This window comes from Triticum dicoccoides, chromosome 3B (genome assembly GCF_002162155.2).
Source record: "Triticum dicoccoides isolate Atlit2015 ecotype Zavitan chromosome 3B, WEW_v2.0, whole genome shotgun sequence".
NCBI classification, from domain to species: domain Eukaryota; kingdom Viridiplantae; phylum Streptophyta; class Magnoliopsida; order Poales; family Poaceae; genus Triticum; species Triticum dicoccoides.
In genome coordinates this window covers 708,402,207-708,411,125 of record NC_041385.1, presented here as the reverse complement: position 1 = coordinate 708,411,125, position 8,919 = coordinate 708,402,207, and positions in this window count along the sequence as shown.

The following is an 8,919-nucleotide window of genomic DNA, read 5'->3' as shown; positions in this document are numbered from 1 at the left end:
GAAGACTTTCTCAATTTTCTCAGTTCAATTTCTTCAGTCTGTTTGTCTTCATCTTGTGTTATCCTGTGATTAAGCTTTCTGTACTCTGTGCTAGTCTTCATTTCATCATGATGACCATGCTTGTATTCTATTATGCTTACTTCTGAGTACTTATTCCGCTGATAATAGTTCTTCGCTAAGGAATTTCCTCACCGGCAAATTTCTCAGTGAAGAATTCATAAAAATCGCCTATTCACCCCTCCCCCCCTCTAGTCGACATAACGCACTTTCAGTTTACCGTCTGTCTTAGCCATCTGTCTTAACTGTCTGCTGGTTTACCATCCGCCGGTTTACCAAGTCCCGGCCGGTTTACGACTCCGGCCGGGCCATACCGCGGGGTATATCCCCTACATTAGCCCCCAGTTTAATTTGGATTTATCCATGTTAAACTGATCCTGATCATCCTTAAGTCCTTGTCACTTCCTCCTAGAAAATCCGGTTAAATAGACCAGCTTCATAATCAATTTGTTGATATTGGTTTCTCATAGAAAATATATTGTGAAGAATAACTCCTTTGATTCATCTCTCAATGCTTAAAAACAATTTTGGTCCTTGAAATACTCATCTGATCTTCAGCCGGTTTAAGAATGTAAAACTTGGCCGGTTTACAAATATTGATGGCACCAGATCATAACTGTTTGTTGACATCAGCTTTGAAAATATACCTCTTATATGCCTATCACTTGTAGCCCCAAAGTCTTAAGAAGGTAGCATAGCAACAGCTTAAGACTTGCTTCAATATAAATATCACAATCTTGAAGAATTCCAGTTTATTCATCTCAATCACTAGTCAGAACTGAGTATTCCACATATGTAGCCCCCAAGTGTCGGGTCATTTATGCAATAATGAGCAGGGACTTTGTAAATATAATCATGTAGATTTGAGCAATGATGTGTAGCCCCCAAGGGTCGGCTCAGTAAGATAATATTGAGCTGGGACTTTGATATATACTTCAATGAAAATAACATCATATGATGTAACCCCCATCATGGGGCTTGAATTCACGTCCACAAGGTTAAGAGCCTTATGCTTTACCAACTGAGCAGTGGACCCTTCAATATAAGGAATAAAAAGCTTTGTACCATGAATTTTTTTGACAGGAGTAATTGGTAGCCCCCAAGGGCCGGCTCATTATAATGTGATGAGTCGGGTCTTCAATAAGATCAACAAAGAATGACTTTGCATTAGCCCCCAAGTGTCATGGTGCATGCTTGCAGCGGCATGAGACTTGCATATTTGATGTAATCTCAACTTAAATAATGTAGCCCCCAAGTACCGGGTTGTAAGCCTGCAGCGACTCGGGACTATTCCTTCAATTGTAGAATAAAAATCATATCCATTGATAATATGATAGCCATTGCGCTAAAGCGACTTTGAAAACCTTAATCATAATACTGGTTATTGATAACCATAATAGAAATCCAGCCATGTTGGCTATTTGAATAATATACCCAATGATTTATAAGCGCATAATTCCAATGGCGCAATCCAAATATATGCTGGCGACTTATAGTCCAAAGCCAGGTCGGGTTAATAAACACCGGATTATAAGTGATTATGTACTGACAACTTGTAGTTGAAAGTCAAGCCGGGTTAATGAACACCGGGTTAATTTGATGACTGATAGTCATGCCGGGTCAATAGACACCGGTTCAACATAAAATTTATCAAAAGAGAAAAATCTTGACAAAGGCAAATAAAACCGTGTAGTCAAGGCTTTTTGAGGGCTGCCAGGCCCAAATTCGGGGCTTTTTGTGGGCTGCCAGGTCGCTGAGTTGAACCATTTAGCAAAGCCTTTTAAGATGGACCTCCAACTAGCCAATCACCATTTTAACTTTGACAAGTGCAGGGTCTCAATGAGAGTAACTGTCAAACGTTCGGAGGGTCGTGCCAGGATGACCTGGATAGGAGTGTCTTACTTGATGAAGGCAGGTTAACCCGGGGTTTTAGGTAAATATACCAGGCTTCCAAGCCGTGGGTCGATACCCAGCTACAAGGGTCCATTCAAACTCCTTGGTATTTGACACAAGGAGCCCCCAAGTAACGTGATGAGTTGTGCTCATTGGGTGCCTATGTTTGAGTTGTGCATAGCATCCAGACTCTCTTTGGCCCCTTGGGTGTGAAGCTCCCAAGCTATGTTGTGGCGTGATAGCCGGATTAATGGACATAACTCCGTTTTGCAAGCTGAAGCCCCCATGTAACCAATAATATGATAAGCCAATAAGGCGAGATACCCATGTTTGAACCGTGCATCATGGCAACAGGTCCTCTTCGGCAACCTTTAACTTTTTGCAAGAGATAAATTCTTCTTGAACCGGTATTTTGAACCGGATATTGAAAGCTTCAAATCTTTGTGGGAGATAGCTTTCCCTTGAGCCGGATTTTAAACCGGAATCCTTCCTTTTAAGCCGGAAATTTTCTGACGGCTTTTAAATTTTCACCAATAAGACAGTAGCCTCCGGGGCTGGGTTATCTTTCCCTCCAACGTCCTAGAGTTCTTGACTTCACTGAAAACTGGCAAGTCTTGCTGAGTCGTATCATCATAGCCCCCGAGTCTTAAGACGACTCAAGGAGTTGTCTTGAGATTCTCCGTACTTGACCATAGCAGAAGGTATATATATCATAGGTGTTGATAGCATGATGTGAATTCACAGAAGATTGAGGTGACTGCTGCGGGTTATAAATGATCCCGCATGAGCCGTGTCAGCAACTCGGCCAATGGTTCCTTCCAACTGGTTGTTTGAAGTTGACCAAATTGTAGTGGCAGTGATTTGTGCGCATGTCTATTGAACCATCCAGCACAGCCATCAGCTGATGATAACATGCCTCCAATTTGCTGAAAGAAAAACGGGCTACCCAAGCTGTGACTGCTCATACTCAATAAATAGCTCATGCAATTAGGCGCAGCCCGGTGTATTGATGTAGACCAGGCCACAAGAGATGGATTGTAACTACAACCGCAACATCAGAGGGGCATAGATAGATGAGTCGGCCGCGGCGCTGTAAGCCGGTGCAGGAGAAAGAACCGGCTGCAGCATTAGAAACAGCACGGACAACCATCTGTGTTGAATGATGTTGGCACGCCTCCATCTCCGCAATATAACAACACCTTTGTAATGAATAATTGTCTTGATGTATTTCGATGACAGATGATCTTTGTTGTCTCTGCCATGATCATGAAACAAAAAATATTAAAGGGAACATAGTTGTTCTCGGAGGAATTTTAAGGTACATTGAAAAATAAATAAGGTGGATAGCACTTGATATTTTCTTGGGACGTCGAGCGAGTCGTATCGACAAGGCAATCACAAAAAGTGCATCGGATGGTATAATGAATCGGCAACAGCGACAGGTTCAGTTGGTGTCATGAACCGTCTGTGGCGTCAAGTCAGCTACCACTGAACTAATAGCTTGAGCCGGCACTTGACGATGTAGCTGGTATTTATAGCTCCATATCACACACGCTCGCACGCATGTGCGCTTACTGAATTTTTCCTTGAACATATATAGGTGCTCTTTGCTGCTCAATTGATTTCTTGACCCGTGAACATCAAAGACAAACCAACACAAGTAGGGCCCTAGCATGATGTAGTAACACAGTAATCCAGCCAAACGGGGGTGACTCGGAAGCATAGCGTGTGGCACTGCTGAACTACAGTTTAGCGGAAGCAAGTGGGTCTTAGCTCGCGACAGAAACGAGCGACGGCAGGAAACCGGCGGTGACAGTGATTTGAAACGGAGGCGGTTTTAGCAATGCCAGTGAGGGGAGACTGCAGCGGCCGGGCAGTGTCAGCCAAGGCGCAGCTCCAAGCAGAGGGCAGTTCTTGTAGGTGTAGACGCGGAGTCGCGGTTGCGGCGGCTCGAGGCGGCAGGCCGTTTCACTGCAGGTAAGGCGATTTTAGGTCACAGGTGATCCGGAGTGCGGCCCGGGGCGGAGGCGGTACAACTCTGCAGCGAAGGCCGGAGTGGTGCACGAAGGGAGTAACGAGAGGAGGCGTGGCCATGTCGGGTCTGAGGAAGCAGAGATGTAGCCCGGTTGGAGAAGGAGGTAGCGAGGCCGGTTCGACACAGCACGACTCCAGGTTCGGTAGTGGTGGCGACGTGGTGGCCGGGTCAACTTGACCCGGCGGCGGTTCAACACCGGGACGGCAGTGAGGCGGAGCGATGGCTCGCGGCAGCCCTGATGGAGGTTCTCAATGACGGCTCTTTGGCAGAAGCAGGCGGGTCGTAGCACTCGGCGGTTTGAGGCAGCGGAGGCGAAGGCCGCGGCGAGTCACGGCGGTTTGAGGCAGTGGAGGCGAAGGCGGCATGGCTGGGGCGGCTCAACGCGCCGGCAAATCAACTTGGTGGCGGCGACTTGTGGTGGCCGAACCAGCTTAATCCGGTCGCATAGCTTGGAGAACAAGGACGACTCGGCGCAGCAACTAAATGGAGGCGGTGTGAGAGCGCGGGGCACAGTGGGCACAAACCGGCCCCCGACGAGTCGAGGCAGAGGTGTGGGAGCAGGGATCCGGCAGAGTGCGGAGAAGTATTGTGTGCTGGCGGTGTGGAGGGGCAGCACTGCCAGGGCAAGGCAGACTGTGGCACACCGAGCGAAGCTGGCGAGGCAGCCAAGGCGAGGTGCTGCGCGGCGAGTTGCAGAGAGTCCCGGCGACTCGCGGCAACGAAGACGGTGACTGTGAGGAGGCATCGAGGCTGACTTGGAAACAAAGCGGGATCGCCCATGATCCGGATCCAGACCCATGGTCATCCTTTCGCCGAAGGAGCCGGTGGTGCTGCTGATGCAAAGTTGCCAGCCGGTTCAGCGCGGCCACATGGAAGAGGACCCACAAGGCAAGGCGGGCCGAAGCGACGTGCCAGCACGCTGGCAAGGGCGACTCCAGGGCGCGACAGGGCAAGCGGCCCGTTCCAAAGGCGCGGCCTGGCCGGTTCAGCGCGAGCGCATAGAGCAGTAGGAGTTCTGCGAAAAAACTGTGAGGCAGCGGTTTGAGGCCATGGTGGCGGAACGGCGCATCGGCCATGGCAGAACCGCGATAGTAGAGCAGTGGCCGGCTGACCGAGGCGGCGGCTTAAAAATATCCGGTTCAAGGATGGCGCGCGCCGGCATCGGCTCAAGGCGAAGCAAGTCACAGTTTCGTGGCTCGGGCGCAGCCGGCGGAGCGGCCAGGGCAGGGTGCTGGAGCAAGGCATGGTAATCCGGCGGCACGGCAAGCCAGCGAGTCCATGTTCACTCGAAAACAATATGTTCCAGAGATGGTTTGACGTAGAAAACACTCGCGAGCTGTGGCCTAGTCTTCCCTCCCATCGCGAAGGCTTGTTTCCAATTGGTTGGCGCATCAAAAAATAATAATTTCCAATGCCTTCACGTGAGTACTAAACCGGCCACTAGTACTGACTCTGATTTGATGTTTGGACGTAGCGCATAGTCACAACAACGAGGTAGCAGCCTCGGGATTTGATTTTAATCATGCATACCGGCTCTCACAGTAGGAAACGACGGTTGAATAGCGGCGTACTCTGAGTCGGTCTTGGTCTCGCCGGATTGTACTGGCTGTTTGATGGAATTCAACGCTCAAATAAGCAGATCGACCGGCCGCATGTGATGACGCTCACAGAACCCTAGTTTTCTTTGATCTCCAAACTTCTCGACCTTGAAGGCCGATTCAAACTTTTTTAACCCCTATCAATGAACTCGAAATTGATGCAGATCTTGACTGGTTCTTCTTCACCAAAAAATTATGAACTTCTTGATCCCTGAGAAAAAGATCCCTCCAAGAACTCAACATCACCGTGCGTGGGACCCACGTTGGGCGCCAACTGTCGTGGAATTAACACATCAGATGTCCTAGTGTGAGGACTTAGTCGTGAGGCCAGCGCATCTATGTGGTAGCTTGAGAGGGGTTGAGCGGAATCGAGAGAACGCAACACGAGACAAAGATTTAGACAGCTTCGGGCCCCGGGAAACATCATCCGGTAATAACCCTACATGCTGTTTGAGGCTAGATCTCATTATCAACACGAGGGAGTCGCCGTAAACCGGCTCTCCTCTAGTTGTGTCTAGCCCTAGAGATTGTTTCTTGCTTGTCCCTCTTTGGGGTGCCCTGCCCCTCCTTATATATGTTGAAGGGGCGGGTTACATGTGGAGTCCAACTCAGACTTTAACTTAAACTATTTTGACTTCCTTTCCTGGGCTTCTCAACGTCTGCCGGTTTAACATTGTCTTTCGGTTTAACTTTGTTTGCCGGTTTAACAACACCTGTCGGTGCTACCATCTGTCTTAACTCTGCCGGTTTAACACTTGCCGGTTTACCGTCTGTCTTAGCCATCTGTCTTAACTGTCTGCCGGTTTACCATCCGCCGGTTTACCAAGTCCCGGCCGGTTTACGACTCCGGTCGGGCCATACCGCGGGGTATATCCCCGACAGTGACTTAATGTTGTTAGGATTCCCGGATGAGATCACAGACATGACGAAGAGTCTCAAAATGATTGAGAGGTAAAGATTCATATATAGGACGATAGTATTCGGACACCGGAATTGTTTTGGGGGGTACCGGTTACTTATCGGGTCACCGGAAGGGGTTCCGGGCACCCCCGGCAAAAATTATGGGCCTTATGGGCCAAGAGAGGGAACACACCAGCCACAAGGGGCTGGTGCACCCCCATAGTAGGCCGGACTAGGAGGAGAAGGAAAGAGGGGAAGGGAAAGGAAAGTGTGGAGTAGGACTCCCCCTTCCTTCCCTCTTCCCCCCTATTTCCTTCCCCCTCGGTTATATATGGCAGGGGAGGCACGGCTTGGGTGGGACTCCAAGTAGGATTCCTCTTACTTGGGCGCCTCCTATGGCTGCTCCTCCCTCCCTCCCACCTATATATATGTGGGAGGGGGCACCTAACACACACCAGACAATTGCCTAGCCGTGTGCGGTGCCCCCTCCACCGTTTACACCCCTGGTCATATTTTCGTAGTGCTTAGGTGAAGCCCTGCGGAGATCACTTCACCATCACTGTCACCACACCATCACGCTAACGGAACTCATCTACTACCTCGACGTCTTGCTGGATCTAGAAGGCGAGGGATGTCACCGAGCTGAACGTGTGCAGAATGCGGAGGTGCCGTGCGTTTGGTACTTGACCGGTTGAAACGCGAAGAAGTTCAACTACATGATCCACGTTGTGAAATGTTTCCGCTTATGGTCTACGAGGGTATGTAGACCCACCCTTCTCTCTCGTTGCTATGCATCTCCCTTATAGATGTTGCGTGAGTATAGGAAATATTTTTGTTTTCATGCAACATTACCTGTCATGGTGGGCGCACGACAGATGCCATGGGATGGCTAAAGAGAGGAGGGGGCTCGAGGTCACTGATGGGCTCCAGAGGCGAGGTCGGCATGAGCAAGCACGGGACGCAAGACATACCCAGGTTCGGGGCTCTCCGGAGAGATAATACCCCTAGTCCTGCCGAGTGTGGTTTATATGCAATAGTACAGAGTTGCTCCTCGAGCTGTGTGGAGAAAGAAGAAAGACTGGCCAAGGCTTAGGCTGCTCCTTCTCCCTAGGTGTGTTCTACTGATCGGTTGGCTATTTTCCTATGTGCTTGCCCATATGCATGAGGGCTCCTGGGGGGTTTTATAGACCAACCCCCCAGGGGTACAATGGTAATGCTACAAGGCCGTAGGGCCGGGTCATCAGCGTCTGGGGACCCGGGGCTGGGACCCGCCGGGTGCCAGTGGTTCATCGGGTTCCTCTAGGTGCGGGCCCCACATGCCTAGGGGAACTGTTCGCCATCTTGTCATTCATCAGGGAATGGCCGAGTCGAGTCGGGTACAGTGGCGCTCCGTCAGGTTGCCGCTTGCTGGCGTCAGCGGTGACAATGGGGGCACTGTTGCCACGCCAGCCCTAGTCAGCGGGTAGGTGAGAGGCACTGTTGCCATGCTCCGGCTGACCAGAGGCATGGGCGGGGCACTGTTGCCTTGGCCATCGGTGGATGAAGACTCGTCCCATCGTACGGCCTGGATGGGTCGGGAGCTAGCCCATGGCTGGGTTGAGGAACACGCCAAGGGTGGAGTTGGCTTGTTGGGGAAGTCTTGGTGTGCCGGGTTCGGCTGCCTTGAGCTGTTGGTTGGGGTCGAGTCGAAGAGCCTGGCCGAGTCGGAGAGTTCGGCAGGGTCGAGGGGCTTGGTCGGGTTGAGTGACCCGGCCAAGCGCGGGCCGGCTTGAGGGGCAATGATGGCCCTGCTGTTTTGAAAAGGATCCAGGTTCCGTTCCCTGCCCGGGGTTCATCCCTCCGATGGTAGTCCCCAAAGCTGTGAAGGTCCGTCGTCTTTGGATGGGAGGGCCTTCGAAGTTTCCCCCCTTGAAGAGGCAAATCTTGCGAACGCCGGGTCCGGCAACACCCACTAGGTGCCGGTTTCTGGAAACCGGATCGCGGCATCCCGAAAGCGGCGAGAAAACGGAGGGTCTGCCAAATCTTGGGGCAATCCCTCGGGCTTTGCGCGCGCGCCATGTGGCGCATGGGAGCCAGAGGGTCCTGACAGGACACACGCGTGACGGTACTGGGCGACGTGCTGGGGCCCGCTGCCGCATGCCCTTGGCCCACGCGCGTGGATTTATTGCGGCGTCCGCAAGTCGGTTGCTCTTCCCCATGCAGTTATTGTGCGCGTACGTGCGCACTTATTGCGAGGAAGTGGGAAAGGCGAGCGCAAACGATCCCACTCCCCCATGTTCGAACCGGGGCTTATAAATTGGGGCGAGGGGCAGCGGACATCATTCTCACTCGCGCTCCCCTGCCTCTTCATCCTCCCTCTGCTTCTTGCGACCGCCACGCCACGACGCCCGCCACTTCAAGCATAGCTCCATCGCCATTCATCATCCCTCTTTTTCT